This window comes from Eptesicus fuscus, chromosome 20, assembly GCF_027574615.1.
Source record: "Eptesicus fuscus isolate TK198812 chromosome 20, DD_ASM_mEF_20220401, whole genome shotgun sequence".
Classification (NCBI taxonomy): Eukaryota; Metazoa; Chordata; class Mammalia; order Chiroptera; family Vespertilionidae; genus Eptesicus; species Eptesicus fuscus.
In genome coordinates this window covers 13,288,114-13,312,323 of record NC_072492.1, presented here as the reverse complement: position 1 = coordinate 13,312,323, position 24,210 = coordinate 13,288,114, and the positions used below count along the sequence as shown (strand labels likewise).

The 24,210-nt window shown below is 45.9% G+C and overlaps 1 long non-coding RNA gene across 3 annotated transcripts; it reads left to right on the top strand.

Moving 5' to 3' along the window:
* The first annotated feature begins 832 nt into the window (after positions 1 to 832).
* On the top strand, positions 833 to 18,676 carry LOC114228132 (uncharacterized). 3 transcript variants are annotated; one of them, XR_003614231.2, is made up of 5 exons: positions 833 to 1,200; positions 15,872 to 16,028; positions 16,958 to 17,247; positions 17,983 to 18,074; positions 18,634 to 18,676. It is a non-coding gene; the product is annotated as an uncharacterized LOC114228132 (long non-coding RNA). The 3 variants fall into 3 exon arrangements; XR_003614230.2 differs by having other exon boundaries at positions 17,926 to 18,074; XR_008554799.1 differs by lacking the exon at positions 18,634 to 18,676 and adding an exon at positions 18,555 to 18,619 and having other exon boundaries at positions 17,926 to 18,074.
* Positions 18,677 to 24,210: the final 5,534 nt, after the last annotated feature.

The window sequence follows — 24,210 nt, the reverse complement described above, 5'->3', positions numbered from 1 at the left end:
AAGCATTATGATAGATAATTAATGACAGGTGGAACTCTTCAGGGACAGCCTCCAGGGGTAGCTTGTCTTCGTTCTTCCCAGCAAGCCCTCCTAGATTAGGGGGAGGTTTGCCAACCGAGTCAGACTGTCTATCTGACAGGCATCATGTGTTCCTTCTCCACCTTTTCCTGGCCATGGATCTGTGGGCACATTTTTTTCTCTGAGCATCCATTTTATCATCAGGTTCTCTTAATTACCAGTGAGAGAATAAACTTCAAGGCTGAAGTATAGAAAATGCTCACAAAATGCCAAGTTAGAGTATTAGTCAAGAAATATGTACTCAGATGAGTTTATTCAAAACTTAAAATTGTGGGACTTTATTTGGAAGCTCATACCACTAGCCAACACGAGTTAATGGCAGCCCATTTGAGTCAGGATTCCTCTGTGTTAGACTATGTTATTATATATAAATGACATAAGTTATTCTCTTTCTACATGTCAAGCTCTATGCTAAGACTTTTAATTGTAAAATTTTTATCTTTAAACTAAGACAATATGGATTATCTCATTTGATGCTATAGTAATTCTGAGAAGTAGGAACTACTATCCCCATTTTACAGAGGAAGAAAATAAGGTCAGAGGGGTTATTTAATTTTTCCAAACTCACTCCAGAAATAAACAATGGAGGTTCAAACCCTAGGAACCAGTGTGCTCCTCTATTTTCAATCTTTTGGGGTTTAATGTGACCTTTATGAAAGCAGAGAACAGATGGATTCAGAATCCACTCATTCTATCCCCAACTTTCTATTCCAAAATTTCCCAATGGACAATGTCCAGTCTTCACCAGCCTGCTTCTAAATCTTTGTCATCAGGTAGATCATTTTTTCCAAAAATAGTCTGCCACCATCTCCCATCCTACATGCCCTCCTTAGAATCTGATTTTGATACGCTTCCCATTATGAGGTAGGTCCATGTTCCTTCTTCTTAAATCTGGGAGGTTTTGTTGCCATGTGACTTCCAAGGGTAGGTCACAAAAGCTTCCATGGTGTCTTGTTGAGATGCTTGCTCTTGGAACTCATCGCCATGTTGTGAGGAAGCACAACATGGCGATGAGTTGAAAAAACTCAAGAGGAGAAGCTCCAATGGAAAGGGATGGAGACCCCACCCTCAGACCTTGCTGAAGTCCAGATGACAGCCAGGGTGCACTTGCCAGCTACATGAGTGAGTGAGCCACATCGAAGGCAAATCTTCCAGCCTTCAGATAAGCAAATCTAGCTGATACTACATAGAACAGGGGCACATCTTCCTAACCAAACTCTATCTAAATTGCAGATTCATGACCTAAAAAAAACAAAACAAAAAAACAACAACACAGTTTTATGTTTTGGGTGGTTTGTTACACAGCAATAGATAAACTGGAACAAATTCCAACCTCTTTCTTTGCTTTCCAGACCCATATACACTGAGTGGCCAGATTATTATGATCTCTGAATGCATAATAATCTGGCCACTCAGTGTAGTCTGACCACAGAGTTAGGATTTTAAAATAAGGTTTTTCCATGTATAAGAACTGCATTGTGGGTAGTTAGAAAGAAGCAGAGGACTTACTAGCCAGAGGCTGGGGGTCACTATCTCCTGGTCCCTTGACATATCAAGATTTGCAAGCTTTCCCTTATACATAAGTACACTGAGTGGCCAGATTATTATGCGTTCAGAGATCATAATAATCTGGCCACTCAGTGTAGTCAGCTGCCTCCTGCACATGTTCACTTGAATATCCCCAAACCACTTCAGACTTAATGTGTTTAGGGAGCTTCACTTCCAATTTGAACCTAGAAATTCCCCCAGAAATGTCACTCCCATTCTCATTAGTGGGAAAAGCCAGATCATGTATAAAACCATAACTTTTTTGGAACCCATCAGAGAGCTGAGCTCATAAGCAGCCAAATGAAGGGAATTGCAAAGAGTTATGGGTCACATGCAATGTTTCATCTTTTAAGATGCATGGAGAAAAGATGTGGCCACCTTAAAAGTAGATAGAAAGAAATCAGCTAAAATTATAATGCATTCTTAAAGACTGAGGGTTGGCTTGCATGGCAGGATAGCAAATTGAGAGCCCCTGACATAAGGGAAGTTTGTTTTCACTTGCAAGCTTTTTCTAACAGGCCCCTGCACCGTTCTCATGGAAAGACAAGAAGGAGGGTAGGAAACTGGAGAGGGCTCAAGTCAGTGTTGCAGGCATGCAAGTGATGTCCAACGGCAGCTGGACCATAGGCACGAGTGTCAGACTTTTCTCTCCCGAAGCGAAAGTCTTAAGCCAGTGGTCGGCAAACTCATTACTCAACAGAGCCAAATATCAACAGTACAACGATTGAAATTTCTTTTGAGAGCCAACATTTTTAAACTTAAACTTCTTCTAACACCACTTCTTCAAAATAAACTCTCCCAGGCCGTGATATTTTGTGGAAGAGCCACAATCAAGGGGCGAAAGAGCCGCATGTGGCTCGCGAGCCGCAGTTTGCCGACCACTGTCTTAAGCCCATGGGAGAAGTGAAATAGAACACTCCTGCTCCCAGATCTTAAGCAGAGACACTCTATTTAGGGGGTACAAGTGAAACCCTGATTATGGGGGAGCAGCAGAAGCAAAAGCCAACACTTCCTAGGCCCAGGCTCTTGCTCTGGTACAAGGCATAGGTCTGCTACTGCCAACCATGAACACAAGGCAGTATTTGGTTGCCACAGAGAGGAGGAGCAGAACTGTTGGTAAAGTCTCATCCCTGAGCCCAGATACAGGACTGTCTAAGGTTGAAGCTGGACAGAAGGCATCATATGTCTCACAGAGAATAGACTAGCAGTCTACTGTTGGAGTAGGTGCAAGACCATGGAGAAAGACTCCTTCTGTGGTGCAGGTGTACAGAAGCTGCTGGAACCTATGGGTATAAAATAGGAAGGCCAAAAACTGCCTGTACTCCAGGCCTGATGCTTAGCACAAGATAATAGCAGACCACCTCTGGAGGAATTGGAAGCCTGTGGTGCTCTGAAAGGAAGGCTAGCAACAAAAACCCTCAACCCCTCATTAGATTGACTGAACTCCCACATTAAGATTCCGACAGAAGAAGTGTGCCTATTTCCAGGAGTAAAATATCATTGACTTCAGCCTCTACTGTTCTACACACATTGCCTGACATGAAATAAAATTGGGAGACATACAAAAAAGAGAAGGAATAAATAACCCATTCTCAAGATATAAAGTAATCAACAGAACCAGACTCAGAAATGATACTGATGTTGAAAATATCAGCCTGGGACTTGCAAATAACTATGATTAATAAGATAAAGCATCTAGTAGGAAAAGGTGGAGAAGACATGTGAACTAATAGAGAATTTCAGTCAAGAAATAGATATTGTTCTAAAAGTAGATATAGAAATAAAAATATGTTACCAGAGATGACGAATTCCTCTAATAGACTTATTAGTGCAGTAGATGCAGCTGAGGAAGAATTGGTGAACCTGAATGCAAGTCAATGGAAATTGTCCAAACTAAACATAAAGGGAAAGACAAAAGAGAGCACCCAAAAGCTGTGAAACAATATAAAAATGTCTAACATATATGTAATTAGAGCCCAAGGAGAGAGAGAGAGAGAGAGAGAGAGAGAGAGAGAGAGAGAGAGAGAGAGAGAAGATGTAGAAGATATATTTAAAGGAACATGGCTAATAATTTTCCAAAATTAATGAAGCACAGCAGACCATAGATCCTAGAAGTTCAGAGAACATCAAGGAGGATAAATTACTACACACAGAGACACACACACAGACACACTCACACACACACACACTCATGCGCACACATTTAGATATAGTCAAACTTTTGAAAAACTAAACATCAAAGATAAAAAGAAAATCTTGAAGGTAGCCAGAGAAAAAAAGGAAGCATTACACACAGAAAAACAAACATGAGAATTCAGCAGACTCCTTGGAAGAAATAATGAAAGCCAGAATAAAAGGAATGGAGTGACACCTTTAAAGTACCAAAAGAAAAGAAAAACTGTTAACCTAGAATTCCATATAAAACAAAAATATCTTTGAGAAACGAGGGTAAAATAGAAAACGTTCAGACAAACAAAATCTGAAAGAATACATTGCTAGCAGACATGCACTACAAGAAATATTAAACGAAATTCTTTCAGCAGAATGATGTCAGTACTAGATGGAAATTCAAATCTACACAAAGAAATAAAGTACATCAAAAAGTGTAAAAATGCAAGCCCAGCCGGCGTGGCTCAGTGGTTGAGCATCGACCTATGAACCAGGAGGTCACAGTTGGATTCCTGATCAGGGTGCCTGGGTTGTGGGTTAGATCCCCAGTAGGGGGCGTGTGGGAGGCAGTCGATCAATGATTCTCTCACATCATTGATGTTTCTCGCTCTCTCTCTCCCTCTCCCTTCCTCTCTGAAATCAATAAAAGTCTATTTTTTAAAAAGTGTAAAAATGTGGATAAAACATAAAACTGATTTTTAAACTGCTTTAAAATATAATTGACTATCTAAAGAAGAAAGCCATAATGTATCTGAGGTTTATACTAGTAGCATACATAGAAATAATACATGTAACCTATAGCATCAAAAATGAGAGTGAGGAAATGAAAATATACTGTTCTAAGGTTCTTACACTATATACAAAATAATATATTATATCAAAACCGTGGTAAGCTAAAAGTGTATAATACAAAGCCCAGAGTAATCACTAAAGTGAAAAAGAGATATAATAAATGAAGCAATCGTGGAGATAAAAGAAAATTATGAAAAATATCCAACTGATCCAAAAGAAGGCAGAAAAAGAGAACAAGGTGAACAAAATCCAGATATAGCAAATAGCAAACATCCAGCAAGATTAATAAGAACGCTCTTCCCCTTCAGATTTATCTTCTCCTAAGCCTGGGGTAATATTTAAGTGAGAGTACAGCACTTGTAGTGAGCCTCGGCCCCTGTCATCAGCACCCAGCCTTCCGCGGGTTATTTCTGCAGGTGTCAAGGCCATTGGTGGAGGAAAATAGATTCTTCTCCTTCATTCCCCAGGTCACAGCCACAGAAAATTACAAGCTGTGAAGATTCTTTACAAAAGGTTATTGATTCTATCAAGGGTGGATCAGGGTCAAGCTTGTTATATGAAGATAGGCCTGTTCGAGCTGCTTAGCAAGTGAAAGATCACCTGGGAAACAAAGACCTCCATAAACTCCTTCTTCCTTCACGCTCACCTCCTGCTACTCATCCCAGAGCTCCACATGTTTGTTTTAAGCTGAAATAGAATTTTAAAGCAAGATGTTTTCAGGATAAAATGAGGTGTTTCGAAAAAAGTGAAAGAAGAACAAAGGAGAACAACTAGCAAAATTGTATATTTAAATATGGACATTAAATACGACCAGGTCAGTAATTGAATTACATTCAATTAATGGTCTAAGAAACTCAACTAAAAGAGAAATGTCATATTTGATTAATTAAAAGCAAGATCAATCTCTATGTTATCTACAGGAAAGCATGGTTTAAAGATAAAATCATAGAGTAAAAGGAAAAGAATAAAAATATATATCACATGAAAACTAATCAAAAGAAAGCTGGAGTGGCTATATTAATATAGAACTAAGTAGACTACAGAACAAGGAACAGTTCCAGGGATAAAGAGAGACACTACATAATTTTAAAAACTTTTTGTAATGTGGATGCACTTACCAACAGAACTTCAAAATAAATAAAGCAAAAATTGATAGAAATGTACAGAGAAATAGGCAAATCCACAATTATAATTGGAAACCTCACCACTCTCTCAGTAATCAATAGAACATGTAGACAGAAAATCAGTAAGGATATAAATGACCCGAACATGAGAATCAGAGAATATTATTAACCTAAATTCTCTTCCAGAAAATAGAAGGGAAGGGAAGACTTTCCAACTCATTTTATGATAACAGCATTACTCTAATACTTAAGCCAGATAAAGAAATTACAAGAAAAAAACACACCTATAGACCAATGTCCCTCCTGCACATAGATGCAAAAATCTTTTTAAAATAGTAGAAAACTGAATTTTAAAAACCTAGTAAAAGGATAATATGACATGATCAAATGAGAATCAGCTCAGGAATTCAAGATTCAGTCAAAACCCTACCAATGTCAGACATGATAACAACAGGCTGAAAAATAAAAATCATATAGTTATCTCAATAAATGCTGAAAAGCACTTAGCAATATTCTCTCTATATATATGTGATATTTTAAAATGCCCTCCTCAATTTAAGAATAGTAAAACGTTCACAACCTAATAAAAGACAACTATGAAAAAACTGACAGCTAACATCATGCCCAATAATAAAGGCCAAATACTTTCCCTCAAAGATTGGAAATAAGAAAGTATGTCTTCCTTCACCACTCCTATTCAATATTGTACTGGAAGTTCTATCAATGCAAAAGATAAGATAAAGAAACGAAAAACATTTAGATCAGAAAGGAAGAACTACAATTCCATATTAGCAGATGAGATTATTTGTCTATATAAAAAAATCTCACAAATCTTCAAAATGTTAATAAGCAACTTCAACAAGCTTGGTGATAGAATACTCTGACATCTACAAAATATTGCTGAGAGACAGTAAAGAAACCAAAATGAATGGAGAGATATACCGTATTCATGAATCAAAGTTTCAATATTCTTAAGATGTCAATATTGCACAAATTGATCACAATCTTAAATCAAAATATTAAAAAAGAATATGGAGTTTCCTCAAAAAATTAGAAATGGAATTTCCATTTGACCCAGTGATCCCACTTCTGGGAATATATCCTAAGAATCCCAAAACACCAATCAGAAAGAATATATGCAACCTTATGTTCAGAGCAGTGTTATTTAAAATAGCTAAGATCTGGAAACAGCCCAAGTGCCCATGAGTAGATAAGTGGATAAAAATCCATGGTACAGCCCTGGCCAGTGTGGTTCAGTTGGTTAGAGCATCCTCCTATAAACCAAAGGGTCAAGGGTTCAATTCCCAGTCAGGGGCACATACCCAGGTCATGGGTTCATTCCCCAATTGTGGCACATGTAGGAGGCAACCAGTAGAGATGCCTCTCTCTCTCTCTCTCTCTCTCTAGAATCCATGAAAAACATATCCTCAGGTGAGTATTTAAAAAAAAAAAGCTGTGGTATATTTACACAATGGAATACTATGTGGCGGTAAAAGAGAAGGATCTCTTACCCCTTGCAACAGTATGAATGGACCTGGAGATAATTATGCTAAGCAAAATAAGCCAGTCAGAGAAATCTAAATATCACATGATCTCACGCTTATGTGGAATCTAATGAACAAAATAAACTGACGAACAAAATAGGTCCAGAGGCATGGATACATGGAACAGACTGACAGAAGGCAGAGGGGAGAGAGGTGGGGGATGGAAAGAGATGAACCAAAGAACATAGATGCACATATGCATAACCCATGGACACAGACAATTATGTAGTGAAGGGCTGGGGTGGGGCATGGGCTGGGTAGAGGTGGGGAAAGCAGGGGAATAGGGGACATCTGTAATACTGTGAACAATAAAAAAACTTTCTTTAATAAAGTAAAAAATTGGAGGCATTTTGGTAAAAAATTAACAAGTAGATTATAGAATTTACCAGTGGCCCAGTGCACAAAATTTGTGCATCGGGGGGAGGTGTCCCTTACCCCGGCCTGCACCCTCTCCAATCAGGGACCGCTCTGGGGATGTCCAACATCCCTCTCACAATCTAGACCACTGGCTCCTAACTGCTCACCTGCCTGCCTGCCTGATTGCCCCTAACCACTCTGCCTGCTGGCCTGCTCGCCCCCAACTGCCCTCTCCCCCACCAGCCTGCTCATCCCCAACTGCCCCCAACACTGGCCTGATCGACCCCAACTGCACCCCCCCCTGCCAGCCTGCTCGCCCCCAACTGCACCCCCCCATGGCCTGATTGCCCCCAACTGCCCTCTCCTCCGGGCCTGATCGCCCCTAACCGCCTCTGCCTCAGCCTCGCCACCATGGCTTTGTCTGGAAGGACATCGGGAAGGTCTCCCAGAAGGTCTCCCGGTCTAATTAGCATATTACTCTTTTATTAGTATAGATATGTATAATTTTATATGGAAAAGGACTAAAATAGCCAAAATAAATTTGAAAACAAACAATGGTGAAGAATGCACATTAACTGATTTCAAGACTATCAAACTATAGTAAACAAGGAGAAACATATGTATATCAATGAAACAGAATAGAAAATCCAGAAATAAATACACACATACACATTGATTTCCAGTGAAAATGTTCAGGAAATTCAATGGTAAAAGAATACCTTCTTTAATAAATAAGGTTAAGACTTCACAAAGTGACTGCACTGTTTTTCTAAGACTTCCTGATCATCTTGTCTGTGGGGTCATTCCCTGGGGTAGTCACATTTTAATGAAGAGAGAAAAAAAACATACATATGAAGCTAACAGTAAGTGTAGTCTAGATGGCTCTATTTGGGAAAAAGATCCAGAGAGTAATTGCAGCAGGGAGAGTGGAGTTGTGCCCCAGATAAGTAATGAGGTTATGAAGAAAAAATAGGTGAGTTACATACAATGGTTAATGGATCCTGAGTAGCTAAGGATGAGTTTCTGGGTGTACCCATCAAAGCCAATGTAGGTTGTACAGCATGTGGTTACATGGCTATATTGTTTTGCTATCTACTCCTTAGTCTCGCTGCCTGATGAAACCTTGAGGCAGTGACGGGGGCAGGGCAGAAGCTAACGTTCATGATGCTCAGCATAAGCTGGCCCGGGATCCAAACATTTATCTGAGTAAGCTGCCTAGATTGTGTTTTGTTGTCCTGCCTATGGCTCAAGGGGCTTAGAGAGGATCAAACTGTGGGCCAACAATTGGAAGGAGGTTTGATTGCTTTAAATACTGGCTAGCAGACCATCTGTGTACAGGGGCAATGAGCCCCGCTCCCCCGCCCCCCCCAATGATAGGAAGCTAATGGTCTACCTCCTGTGTATGTCATTTTAGACAGGGCAGTGCCATCTGGGGCTTAACTGTAGGGGTTCAGCACCTAGAACCAGAGAAGCCCCCTGAGATTGGGCTGGTAATTGGAAATCAGCATGGAAAAGGATGAGCCATCAGAAGCATCAGGAAGGAATGTGGCAGAACATGGTGACCGGAGAGCATGGGTAATAGAAATCAGAGGCTCACTAGGAGCAATGGTGGGCATCTTGGCCCTGTTTTAGTTTCCTAGGTGGCTGAAACAGCAGGCATTTTTTCTTGCATAGCTCTGGAGGTTAGAAGAACAAAGTCAAGGTGTCGGCAAGGTTGGTTTCTTTTGGAGAGCTCGGAGGGGGAATCTGTTCATGCCTCTCTCCCAGCTTCTGGGGCTGCTGGAAATCCTTGCAATGCTTGGCTTGTAGAGGCATCACCCCAATCTCTGCCCTTCATCATTACATGGCATTCTCCCTGGGTATTTCTCTTTCTGTGTCTCTTCTTATAAGGCACTGGCCATATTGGATTAGACCCCTCCCTAATGACCATATTTTAATTTGATTACATCTTCAAAGACCTTATTTCCAAACTAGAGGCCAGATGCACGAAATTCGTGCAAGAGTAGGCCATCCTTCCCCTGGCCGCTGGCAGGCACCCGGGACCCAGGCTTCCCTCGCAACCCGGGCTTCGTTCAGAAGGTCGTCCAGAAGGACATCTGGAAGGACATCTGGTCTAATTAGCATATTATGCTTTTATTATTATAGATAACGTCTTATCCATAGGTACTATGAATTAGGGCTTGAACGCTTTTCCTTTGGGGATTGGGGTGGAGAACATCATTCAACCCATAACAGGCCTCAACTACAGAGAGTTGTGACTCCAACAAGGAGATAGAGCCTATCTATGAGGCAGCTGAGGGAAAGTGATAGTCAAAAAATCCAAAAAGGCATCAACCTCACCAATGATCATCAAGCTGAACCCTGTGGGTTGTAGGTCATGAGTGTTGGTGAGCAAGGCTGGCAAGACCAAAGCAGGGAAATCCCAGGCCTTAGCATTCCACCATGTGGGGTGGATCATCATGATTGGACATTCAGATACAACACAGGGTGTCTAGGTCACGATATGACCAGGCTATTCCTGGGCTGAGTCCCTTCCTCAGAGCTACCTACAGCCCCACCAATCTGGATCTGTGTGATCTTGTAGGTGGCAGGCAAGAGGTCCCTGCTATGAGGAGAGAAGAGCTGGAGAGGGACAAGAGGGGATCAGATCCAGTGAGGCTAACCGTGACCCCAGGTGATGAACTCTTGGCAGGAAATCATCCCTTCATAGTGTCCCTTCTCCAGCACAGGATCTGCCTGTGGAACTAAGACAGGTTCCTTCCATGCTTAACCATATACACTCCCCCCCCCCCCCCGCCCCGTCATGCTTCTCCCTACGCGATGACTCACTGGTCTGAGCACGCTTCTCCCCACATCAGGGGTGGGAAACACGAGAATGGTCCAGTGCCCTCTAAAGTCATTGGCAACCACGATGGAAGTCACTGGGGGTCAACAGTAAGTTAGGGGCTAAAATTAATCAAGCTCTTAAAATGGGATAATAAGGTAACTTTCCTCCTCCTGGTATGAGCTCATTTAATTGTAAAGATCTTAATAAATTCAGCCTGATTAACTCCAACCTTGTGGGGGAAGGTTATCCAGTGTTGCGGAATTAATTTTAAACAGAAGGGAAAAAAAATAGAGCAAGAAGGAAGAAAAGTCCAGGGCAGGAGAGGAGGGCGGGAGATTTGTGCACAGGAAGTGAGAGCCAGTGGGGCTGGGCCTGCTTCTGCAAACCACACATCATGCCCTTTGATTAAGAATTTACTTTCTCAAACTTCGTGGAGCCCCAAGCAACCGCCCCAATCCCTGGACCAGCTTGATGGTTCGAAGCTCAGCACTGAAGGTGAAGAGTGGCCCCTGGTGCGCTCTTGCCCTTGACTGCCTTCCGTGTCCCTGTGCCCAGCGTGCCCAGGACCCAGGCAGCCATGGCTTCACATCCTGGCTCCTCTACTTGCCCGCTGCCTAACCTTTGTCAGCTGCCTAAACTTTATCTTCTTCTCCCTGAATGAAATTGACCCTGGTCCAGGCATAGTTGCTGGACAGAGACAGGGCTCTCTGTTTGGCGTGGGGAGGCGCTCAGATGAGCTCCACTACACAGGAGGAAAAAGGCAGAGGGCAGCAAGTGCTGGGCTTCGGGTTAAGCCAGAAGGAGCAAAGCACAGAGCTGTGGCCGTTTGGGTTTATTATAGGGCCCCACCTGAGTGGGGAGCAAACACAGGACAGGTGTGCTCTCCAGCCACTGGCCAGCTGTGCTGCCTAACTCTCCCTCTCCCCGCAACAGAGCGCATGACTTGCTGGTGCTTTTTGTATCTGAAAGTCTGTCTCTGTTGGTTTAAAACACGCATTTCATAACTGATTCAGAGCTCTCCCTCTCCTCCCTAGTCTGTCAGGTTAGCACTCTCAGGACCTGAAGCGAGGAGGGGGCTTCCTTTGCTTCTCCATCCCTCTGCCTCCCTTCTTTGGAGCAAGGGGGGCAGGTTCTACCTTGAAGACCTGTCTTCCTCTCTCTAACTCAGGCTCTAAGCCTGCTCCCCACACCACCTCTCCATCTCTAAGCCTGCTCCCCACACCACCTCTCCATCTCTAAGCCTGCTCCCCCCACCATTTCTCCATCTCTAAGCCTGCTCCCCACAACACCGCTCCATCTCTAAGCCTGCTCCCCACAACACCGCTCCATCTCTAAGCCTGCTCCCCACACCACCTCTCCATCTCTAAGCTGCTCCCCACACCATCTCTCCATCTCTAAGCCTGCTCCCCACACCATCTCTCCATCTCTAAGCCTGCTCCCCCCACTATTTCTCCATCTCTAAGCCTGCTCCCCATACCACCTCTCCATCTCTAAGCCTGCTCCCCACACCACCTCTCCATCTCTAAGCCTGCTCCCTACAACACCTCTCCATCTCTAAGCCTGCTCCCCCCACTATTTCTCCATCTCTAAGCCTGCTCCCCACACCACCTCTCCATGTTAGCTCAGCCCTGAACAAGCACAAGCAAGGTTGAAGTAAGAGGCCAGGACAGAGCGAAAGTGAACAGGGCACAGTCAATAGGGCGCGGTCAGAAGCCCAGAGTCTTGTAGACAAAGAAACCCTCAAGGCCACCCAGCCCCATGGCAATTTTTCTTGAATGTGCCATTCTCTCCGTTGGCATAATCGCTGCCTCCTTCCTAAACCTCTGCTGTTTCCTGAGGCCTACAGGGCTGCCACCGCAGTGGCTGGGGTCCTGCCTGCTGGGGGAAGGCTCCCTTTCCTCCTCTGTCCTCCCACAGGAGGCACCTGCTTGTCATTCACATCACATTCTCTGGCGACCCTGATAACCAGGCTCCCTGCAACCAGCCTTGCATCTGCACTCCCCCACCCGGTCTGCTGTACCCACATCCACTCTCCACACAGCAAAAGGCCTTAATCCTTTGCTTAACAGCCCTTAAGAACTTTTCATTGCCCTTATCTATGTTCCTTATAAAACTCCCCACCTGACTCTCGGCCCCTCCCTCACCCTCTTCCCCAACATCTGTGCTCCAGATGAGCTGAACTTACAGCTTCTCAGGTGCCAGATGTTGCTCCCTCCCACTCTCCCCTCCTGGCATTTGCCTGTGTTGTTTTATCAGCCCCAAATGCTGTTTCTTCCACACCTTCTGCCTAAGAATCCTCCTCCTGTAAGTCTCAATTTATATGCCCCCTCCGCAGGAGGCCTTGCCCAACAAGGTTAAGGTGGACCTTCAGCAAGCACCATTGGTCAGTGATGCTGTTGTTGTTTAACCCACGATTATGACCCATTAGCAATCACAGAAATCAATTATTCAGAATACAACTAGCAATTTCTAAAATGTAAAATTGAATAGAATAGAAAACATCAGTGTTGTTTGGTAAAGCTTTGTTGAAATTGTATGTGCATGCATGCATGCATGCGTGTGTGAGTGTGGGTGGGTATTGAGGGGGGGTGTGCACAGTGCACACCTGTGCATGCTCACATGTGCACCTGGGTTGTGATGCAAAATGTGTGTATTACTTTGGATGATGGTCCAAAACTTGGAAAGCCACAGTGGTAGGTGACTGTTGCCCAGCCAGGCTGAGAATCATGGCTTTAGTTTTTGAGGTCTCTCAGAGCAACGGAATTGTTGACTGAAATAAATGGTCAGAAGGACAGGAAGGAAGGCAGTTGTTAGCATTGGTCCAGGTTCTCATGGAGTTGCCGCTGAAGTACACTAGCTATGTTCAGATTATGTTTCTGAGTCTTCTTCCTCCCCAGACAGCCACCACCCCTGTTCTAGACTGCATGTTCCCCAAAGTCAATATGCTAAAATCCTAACCCTAGAAGGAATGGCATTAGATTAGGTTTAGATGAGGGCATGAGGGTGGAGCCCCATGGGAGGAGGAGTGAGAGACTAGAGCTCCCACTCTCTTTGCTATGCGAGGACACAAGGCCTTCTGCAAACCAGGAAGTGGGTCCTCACCAGACACCAGACCTGCCAGCACCCCAAATCTGGACTGCCTGGCCTCCAGACTGTGAGAAAGAAATGTCTGTTGTTTAAGCCAGTGATCGGCAAACTCATTAGTCAACAGAGCGGCAAACCGAGGCTCGCGAGCCACATGTGGCAGTTTGCCGACCACTGGTTTAAGCCATCCAGTCTATGGTATTTTTGTTACAGCAGCTCAAGCTGCTAAGATAGCCCTTGCGTTTTCAACCCTCGCCTTACACAGTTTATAAGAGTAGCTTATAGATATTAGTGGCCCAGATGTGTCTGTTGGCTGGTGAGTGTCCCGCAGGTACAACACAGGGCAGCCACCTTGAAAGACTAAGCTGACTCTCAGATGGTGGTGACAGAAGCTGCCACCAGCTGCCAAATTTTATTATACCCCAACCGTGCAAGTCCCGGGATCTACCCTTGGCAAGTGGCATGTACTTGGCATTGGTGTTCCCACTGTAGCCCGCGGCTGAGAGGGAGTGTTAGGTAGCCAACCGATGCACACCTTGCTTCAGATCCAAGCCCATTGGCTCCCTGAGAACAGCACTTAGCTGGCTTCCATAAACAAGGACATTCGTCTCTGTCAGCCCTAATGAACCGCATTTGTCAGGCAGGAATCAGAGAGCAGCTGTGTTGGAGGGAGACAAATCATTTAATCCAAGGCTCCTGGTGTGGCAGCCCCTGGCACAGTAGAGATCGTGGCACTTAACTACGGAGGGGGCTGGAGGACCCACATGGGGGAAGGCTGGCTGCCCTTGACTTCCTGTTGGGAGGCAGTGTGTGAGCTGCCAAGCCAGTGTGTGTGTTGGCTGGTGCCTCTCTCCTTGATGCTGCACCTGGTTCGGGGGTGTGTACTCAGCAGGAAGAGAGATGGGGGGTGGGGTGCAGGGGGCGGGAAGCTTCTGTTCCCAGGGTGATGCAGACCCAGGAACAATGACTGTGTTCACAGTGATCCCTTCCAGTCCCACCAACTCGCATTTCTTTTAAGGTTGTGTAGGAAAGACCCTTGGATGCAAAGGACAGAAACCCACCTCAAATGAGCATAGACAAAGTGGGTGCATTGACTCATGGACCAAGAGGTTGAACAGCTGGCTGCAGGCAAAGTGGGGGTCCAGTCAGGCATCATGAGCAAGTGCACCTGGGAACTCAAACAAGGCACCTCTGCTTTCTCCCCATGCTGCCCTCTGCATGCCAGCTTGGTCCCTCTCCCTGTAGACAGGCTTCCTCCATCAGGAAAATTTGAACACTCACAGCTCTCCAGTTTTATCTCTTTACCACCATGTGACGGGGGTTGATATGAGTTTTTTCTCTGGCCACAAACTGAAAACAAAAACAAAACCCCAGCTCTGATTGGCCACTACAGTTTAACCAACACCATTTCTGTGTCATTGGGCCTGGAGTCATCTGGCAGCTCCCATGGGAACCCCATGGCTGAAATCAGGATGGTGCAGTTCTCTAGGACATGTCCACTTGGATGGTCTTTGGTCCTCCCTTTCCCCCAAATCCATATCAACTCAGCTCCTCCTCCTCTATCCTTATTTTCATGTCCAGAGAGAGAAGGCCGCTCATTACCCTATCGCGACCCATAGGTTGAGAACTGCTGCTGTAGAGCCTAAGACCATCGGAAATCACAGGTATTTACATTACGATTCATTAACAGTAGCAAAATTACAGTTATGAAGTAGCAACGAAAATAATTTTATGGTTGGGGGTCACCACAACATGAGGAACTGTATTAAAGGGTCACGGCATTAGAAAGGTTGAGAACCACTGCTATAGACACTCGGGAATGAGAGCAGAGAGGATGGGAGGGGTTTTAAGCTGCTGCTTCCTGCCCATCAATCTCAGCGCTACAGGTGACATTCAGAGCTGGCATCGGACACATGCTGGACCCAACAGGCACTTTTCCTTTGTTGGTTTTGACAGTCAAATCTTCTTGAGGCCAGGATCCTAGTTGACTCTGAACAGTTACTGCGTTGCTCCTCATTGCACCAGCCCCGAGTTTCTGGCTGCACATGACCTAGGGAGGATTGTACTTTTGAGTGACAGGGAACTGCAGGTAGCAAAACACTTCACATTCATTTATCAGTGGCTCTCAAAGGTGTTTGACCATGCACCTTAATAAAAAAAAAATGTTTTAAAGGAAACAATACATTTCACACCATGAAATAGTACATACAGATAAATATATAACACTGAAATGAGTTTTGAAAAACTGTATTAGCCTCTATCACACAGGATGCAACTTGGTTGTTTTTATTCTGTTTTGTCCTTTTCTATTTTTATAATGTCACTGACTTTTTTTTCATGACCCACAGATGAGACCGAGCCCACACAACCTCATCACACATTATTGTTCTCATTGCACAGTCATCTTTATGGCAAGAGATCCATAGATGGTGGACCTTCTGGATGGCCCACACTGGCCTGAGCTTTTGGTGTGTGACCTTACTGATCCTCCAATAATCCTAAAAGGTAGGAGCTATTTTTTTATGTGTGTGTAGAGAAGGAAACTGAGGATCAGTGATTGAGACCAGACATTAACCAAACTCTGAGTAAAATAGCCATCTGAACCCCAGGCCATCAGGCTATGAAACTCTGTCACCACTAGCTGCCTCTACTAGACCTGGTGAGCTGAGCCGAATCGTGTGCTGGGGAAGATTAAAAATGGTTACCAGGTCTTTTCTGCTCCTCCCATGAAAGGTGGAGTTTAATTCTCTTCCTCTTTTTTTTAAAAAAAAAGTTTTGATTGATTTCAGAGAGGAAGAGAGAGGGAGAGAGAGAGAAACATCAATGATGAAAGAGAATCACTGATCAGCTGCCTCCTGCATGTTCTCCGCTGGAGATCAAGCCTGCAACCCAGGCATGTGCCCTGACAGGGAATCAAACCATGACATCCTGGTTCATAGACCAACACTCAACCACTGAACCACACTGGCCGGGCTAATTCTCTTCCTCTTAAATCCTGGCTGGACTTAGTGATCTGCTGACCAACAGAATGAGATGGAAGTGATGTCCGAGGACTATGAGGCTAGATCAGAAGAGTCCTCTAGAACCTTCTCTTCAGATGCCCTGGGCTACCATTCAAAAGAGGCCACATCAAGGCCCTCTGGCTGATCCCGCTGAGTCCAGCCTCCCAGCTGAGAAAGACAACTGGAACTGAAAGGATGGGAGAAGCTAGAGCTATGGAGGAGTTTTTGTGCTCTTCATGATCATGAGAACCCTGGTTCTAACTTCCCCTTCCCTTAATTTCCTTTTCCCTTCCATAAATGCCCCTCCATTGGGCCAGCAGGCCAGAGTGTGCAAGTAGTTGCCATGTCTGCATACAATGGGGTTGCAACCCTTTCTTTTTTCTGAATAAGTCTTTTTCGGTGACGAGACACCTAATTGGTTTTATTTTTCAGTGGACATGGCCATCCCCAGCAAGGAGTCACATGGGAGGGAAGCTGTCTAGGACACACCGGACTGACTCATGTGGAGCCGAAGACTCTCCCAGCTGAGCCCTGCCCTAATTCCACACCCATGGGATTGTGAGACACAATAAACTGGTTGTTGTCTTAGGTCACTACATTTGCGATGTTTTGCTCTGCAACAATAGGTAGAGCCTGAACATGACCTTCAACAGCTCCAGACAGTCAGCTGAAAGGCTCTTGGTGGCCCCTGACTCTTCTCCCTATAATTCAAAATGGGTTGGGTAAGGCTTATCCCCATCATGTGGATTCTGCTGAGAACATGCTTAGACCCACACCCACCCTCTTCTCTCTCCTCCTCGGCGGCCTGGCTCCATGGCTTCAGGCACAGACCCCCTATTATCTGAGCCAATAAGATGCACTAGTTGGAGCCTTTGGGGGGATCTCCTACATGCTAACTGGTCCAAGTGGGCCACTGGCCGCCCATAGGTGCCTTTTATTTGGGGCAAACCCAAGAGAAGGAGGCTGCCAACTAGGAGGGCAAAATGCCGGGTGTGGAAATAGGCATGAATAATAGAAGAGCATTGCTTGCGTTTCTACATGAGTCCCAGGGCACCTTGTCTGACGGATGGCGGAGGGAGGAAAACAGCCTTGAAATCACAAGGCTTGTCTTCTGCGGAGGGAGTTTTGTGCACTCAGGCCTGACACCATGCCATGAGGACTGAAGGGTCCTCCCGCCTTCCCCAGGAGAATGCCCCACAGGGGCTGGGGGTGGGGAGTGGGGAAGGCACGGGTAGTGGGGGAGCTGTAGGAACTGCTGGCTAATATTTACCCACATTAATAAGATGTTGAGCAACAGCCTCTCCATGAAAGCCACAGTTAAAATTAGTAAGTAGTTCATCCTGGTCTAACAATATGGAATAATTAATTTTCACACTCATGTGCTTTTTTTTCATAAACAGTAATTAAAGAGAAATATGATATTGCTGCACCTGTTTTTCACTTCTGGCTTCCCACAGTGAGTAAACCCGATCTTTTATTGATGAGAAGAGACGCACGCTGGAAAACCTCAGGGAGAACATCAAAACCCCTCCAGCCTTCCCTTGAGATGGTAAGAAATCTCAAATGATTAAGCCACATGGAGGGAGTGTAATGCAAACGGGCCATTTCCAGTGTGGGGCCAAGGCCTAATTTTCTGACTTCCAGTCCTTTGAAGGTTCGAGGGCTGGTGGGGAGGGAGGCTTGTCTCCAGGAGTAAGGAGATCCCGGTGAGTTGGCTGCCCTGAGGACAAGGACAGAGCTGATTTCCCTGTTCAGTTACTGCTCCTTTCTCAGTGGACCCGAATTCTCTGGCCCCAGTGAGGGTGCCAGAGTGGTCCTCAGGGAAGACAGAGCAAGCAGTTCAAGTTCAGAGGCTCCTGGGCCCCTCCTCAGGCTTCCGCTAACACCAGCCAGCTTCCCCCACCTCACACTAAGGGCTTCAGCCACCCTGGAGAGGTGAGGCCAGGGCAGGAGAGCTATTTGCGCAGCACTTCACAGTTTGCTCTTTACGGCTCTCACATCCATCATGCAAAGTTGTTCTGTTCTCCAGTTAAATCCCAGCAGGGCTCCTGCCAGAGCTCTGCCTGGAAATTCTGATTTCTGCCTGGGTCTCTGAGGCCACCCTGCAGATGGCACCTGGGTGAGGACGGCCAGACCCCTGCCCATAGAGAGCACTTTGCTCTGCTTCCTCTCCATCTACGAAAACCTGCCCTGGGGCTGGATCTTTCCTTCAACTCCTGGAAAGAGGCCATGTGTCAAGACAAGTGAGCAGTGTCTGATTTCTTTCACTCAGCAAGAAACAAAGCCAGAGTCAGAGGCGATGGGCCCTGGTTGAGGACACGGACATAAGACCCATTTAACTCCCAACGATGTACCGTGGGCCCCGCAACCCTAACAGTGCCCAATTTTGCAGCCACCGGTCACATCAACATGTAATTAAATTCTTACTCCTTGTCAAACGCCCTGCTCTGTGGCATGGAAGAGACGTCCTGTGATGATTTCATGAAGTAACAACTGGGGATATAAGGGATCACGTGGGAGAGAGACTGGCACCAGGCAGGAGACAATTGCCCAAGGACTAGCACCAGGGAACCTTTTTCTAAGCTGGAGTATTCTGGTATGAAGCCCCCTCCCACAACCCCCATAACTTCTGCCATCGCCCAGTCTTCTACTTCTGCCCAAGCCTCCCAGGGGCACCACAAGGATGGGGACAATGGGCTAAGCCCCTGGTGCTGAACTGCTGAATTTTTACTCAGGGCACTAGGAGCACCCCAACCCTTCCCCTGGCCACCCATTCCCTGTCCCTGGTAAGTGATTCTAGGGGTTCATGTCCAAGCAGCAATGTCAAGAGGATTCCAGAAGAGATAAGGTGGGTAAGCCCCTGCCTGGTCTATTACTTACAGTGACTTGACCGCAGTTGGAGGGAGTTGAACCAGTTCCCTAGAACCCTGGGGGTGTCAGCTAAAGTTACCCCATTTATCTGCATTCTTGTTCCTAACAACATCATCCCCTGTGGCACAGCCCTCCCAAACTTCGTAAAGCCTCTCTCTGGTCTGGTTGACCATGGTTTTCAACTGAGTTTATCAACTCAACTCCTTGATATTTCTCCCCCCACCCCTCCTATAGTTTCCCACCACGTTGGGCAGAATCATGTTCCCCTCCCTGCCCAAAGATACCCACATCCTCATCTCTAGGACCTGTGAATGTGTTAAGTTCCATAACAAAGGAGAATTAAGGATGATCATCAGCTGAATATTGTATGATCCAGGTGGACCCAATGTAATCACAAGGGCTCTTAAAGGAAGACAAGGGAAGTGGGAGAGCAAACCAGAGAGACTCAGACCACCATTGCTGACAATGGCGGAAAGGGACACTGCAGTCTTAGGAGTATGTCATTGCCTCCCCAAGGCTATGACCCAGGCCATAGAGCCTGCATGCAAGAAGGACGAGGGCTGCTTCATGCCTCCTATTCTCTCCTACTGGTGCCCCTTGGTGGCATGGGCCCACTATGCTGGCTGGGCTGCTGCTCAAAGTGTCTTTTGGCGGGGTCCCTTAGACTCATGGTGGGTCTGGGACTTGTCCTGTTGCACTGCAAGGAAGCCGGGCCAGCTGGAAAAGGGCAGTCTGGGGTGGAGGGATCCTGGGTCATACGTGGGTTGGGATGGGCAGGCACTTTGGGCAACCAGAAGTAGTCAGGGCCATGAACAAGGTCCTAGGGATTACTGGGGTCCACCACCAAGGAAACAAGTGCTGTTGGCAATCTAAAGGACTTCGGGGGACATAGGGAAGGACCAGAGGGGGAGGCAGAATGTGGAGGAGGAGTATTAGGGAGTGGCTGTGGAAAAGCTTGATGAGATTGGGCCATGTTAAGCCTCTGTTCTGAGACTGAGCCCCTCTGCCCTGCAGGTATTGGGCATGTGGCCTGCCGGGTGAGACCGCCTGGTGGCCCCCATCACAGCGCCTGCACAGCTGATCCTCAATCAATGACTCAACTCTTGACTCTAATTGATTTTGACTGGTTCACCCGCCTCTGACCGCAGCACTGATACACTTTGAATCATTGCCATTATAAGCGCTCATGCATGGCTAGTGGGAGCAATTTGGCAAAACGTATTAATAACCTCAAAAATATTCAGGTCTTCTGACCTGGCAATTGTCCTTCTGGGACTCTAGCCTAAGAGTATCATGGGAGATATGGACAAAGACTTGGCTCAAAGAAGTTCATCACAACATAATTTAGAATAGAAAACAACGACAGAGAAATTGTTCCATGTTCAACAAAAGAAAAATGGTGGTTGTGTATAGAAAAGTCCCTCTGGTGAGATATTATGCAGCCATGAAAACAGAGACATTTGGGGGGCAGCAACATGCTTATGACATAAAATGCATACCCCAAATGATTGAAAGGATGTCGATTAAAAAAAATAATAATAACACCCAACTTGGAGAATTTGGATGTTTGCTACTTTTTTGTGTGTATACTTTTCTAATTAAAAAACAAATTTCCAGAGTACACACACAGTACTTTTGGAACCAGAAGAAGAGAAAGAATAGCTTCCCTCTCCAGCCCTTAGAGAGTTAGTTTCCTGAAACCTGTGTCCCTCATTAAGGCAGCGGAGGTTTATGAAGCCAGCTGCACGCACTCTGTCAGCCTCGGCCTGGCACCGCCCAGCAGGAAAGTTGTGTGTTTGGCTCTAATTCTAACTCCCAATAAAACCACTGCAGCTGCTTTCCTTCTGAATTCTCATCACTGCAGAAGAGAAATCTTCCCTCTTGCTTTTGATTCTCTTTTGATTCTCGGCACTGCCAATCTCTCTTTTCATGCAAATAGTAAATATACTTTAATGGATCCAGGTTGTTTCTGGTGTAACTGACATTGGGATACTATGGGCACCATCAGTTGAGTCCTCAGATGCTGAGGTCAGGTACTCAAGTCTCTACAGAAGGTGGACATCAATCCAGTTCAGTCTGGAGAATTGTCTCAGTTGCAAATGGAAAAGCTAATTCCACCCGGCTTAAACAATAAAGGACATTTATTCTCTCATCGAAATGAGAAGTCTGAGGTATGTGGGCTTCAGGCACAGCTTGATCCAGTGGTTCATGGCAGCATCAGAGCCCGAGCACCGTTTTCTCTGCTTCCTTGTCTCAGTGTCATCTCAGGCTGGCTTCCCTTGGGGCTGCAGCAGTCTGGGGAGAGGCGGTGGGGCAGGAAGGGGGGGGTGTCCGCAGTGTCCTATACAGAAGAAGAGAGAATGCTATTGTCCCAACCTGCCCAGCAGGAATACTGACATTTGCTCTGAATGGGCCAGTTCCTCTCAGGTGCTCACACCTGAACTGTGACCAGAGGGACGCGGTGCATTCATTATCGTAGGCCTGCTAAGTGCAGAACTAGAACTAGGGGTTGAGTCTGTTTCTCCAGAACCACATGGACCCCCAAACAGCAAGCAAGACAACTAGAAAGAGGGAGATGAATGCAGGAGGTTACTGCAAATGCCACACAGGGAAGCTGTTCTTTGACATGCCTTTTGGGAATATGTCTAAAGAGTTGTTTTTGCAAGTATTAGCTGCAGGAACATTTATGAATGTTCAATTCCAATGTTTTATTTCACAAATATTTACTATTAACTGAAAAATCTAGTTAAATAAAATATTTTCCTTTTTCATTGTTTCTGGCACTTCCAGGAAATTAATTTTTAAAAACCATTGATTCCAGATACTGCCAGGGCCCAAGGATTAGGAACCTAATTACAACTTTTCTTTTTGGGCAGCAAAGAAAATACGAGTTTAATCCATAGACCAATGAAATCCAACCTTGAGGACAAACTCCTTCCTTGGATCTTACCAGCCTAGCTCAAGTTGCCCCTCTGCCCAAATGCCCCTCCCCTCCCTTCTCTGCTAAAAAGGCCTCCTCACACATCCATAGCCCTCTCCTTTCCGATCCTCTCTCCACTCAGTAGATAGAACCAGTGGTTGTCTCTGTGGGCTCCCACCGCAGTCGGCTCACCCACAGTTCTGACATTTATTTTGGGGTCCTATGTTCCTGCCTGCTGCGCTATAGAACAAAACTTGGGGTGGGGAGGGGCTGGGTGAGAAGAGGGTGTGTAAAGGACAAGTGATCAAGAAAAAGTCCTAGAGGTGAAGATGGCCAAAGGATATTTAAGCCCAAATTTTCAGCCAGCCCTGCCACATGGAGCTCCCGGGGTAAAGGGCAAATGGGGTAAGTGGAGCTGTGCTTCCCATGGGAGCTGATGAGGGATAGGAGGCAGGTGCGTGCTAAGAGAGTCCAGGCGTAAAGGAGGGGACACGGGAGCCCTTCAGGAGCCCCTGGGGATTTGGAGAGGGGCCCCCGGATTTCCACCACACACGGCAGGACGCCTGGGAGTTGGTCCTTGATGTCTTAGAATCACATAAGGATAGGGGGCTGGGGGATTATTTAGACACCGGACATCTGGCTTATCTTAGGGCTGAAAAGGAACTGTGCTCCTTTTGTTCTTATTTAAAGGCCCATCTCCAGCATCTGAGGTTTCCTACCGCGCAGGGGACCCAGAAAATGTTTTTTGAGCAGAAACATGTCTCATTTCAGAAAATACAGGGTGTCCCCCAAAATGGGTACACACTTTGAATAATTATAAAGGCAGTGTTTATTAAAATACATTTCCTTTTTCAAAATGTAATAGAATCAGCTGTTAACGTGTGTCTACATTTTGGGGGACACTCTGTAGGTTTACACCACAAACACCTCTCTCTCTCTCTCTCTCTCTCTCTCTCTCTCAGGCCTGGGCCCAAAGCTGCCCTCCACTGCCACCCTCTGCCCCCTCCTGCTGCGCCCTGTAGAAGCTGCACTGGCCATGGTCTGTTGGCATCATCCAGCCCGGGACACGGGAAGGCCCTTCATTGTTTAGATCTGGGGTCTGCAAGCTACTACCTGTGGGTCAAGTCCAGCATACCACCTGCTTTTGACCATGAAAATAGTTCCCACATTGTTAAAATGTTGGCAGAAAAAAAAATCGAAAGAAGAATGAAATTTCAGGACGTGAAAATTTTATAAAATTAAATGTTGGCATCCGTAAAGGGTCCAATGAAGTTTTATTGGAACACAGCCCCGCTCATTCATTTCCATATCATTTGCATCTACTTTCACGCCACAGCAGCAGATGCCCTCTGACCGGCAAAGCTGAGCCTCCCTGGGCCTTTACAGGAACGGTTTGCTAACCCCTTACACTTGGCTCTGCTCTGAGAAGTCAGACACGTCAGTGACCTTTCTCTCTGATTCCACCAGGGACAACCTCACTGTGGCCGAATAAACCAAAGACACCTGCTCCCACTTTGTAGTGCTGACAGCTTCCCAGACTCAGCTTAGATGCCCACTCTGCCAAGCCCGGGGCCAGGTTGAGAGCCTCTCAGCTTGTCAAGATCACCCATGAAGGCAGAAGGTCCAGAAACTGATTCTTGCATATGTGCCCAGAGGCCCTACCCATCCTGGCCCAAAGCTGCCCATCATGCTCGCCACTCAGGAAGCAGAAAACTGTCCTTACCCACCCCCCACCCCAACCCCCCCAAAACAAGGGCTCATCCCCTATCAGGGAGTCTGCCATAACCCAGACAGCTCCTGGACACCACACATACTCTAACCACCAAAAGAAGCCACCAGTTTTCAAAACTCATTTGAAATTGAAAAGTGCTGATGAAATCGCCCGTTTCCGACT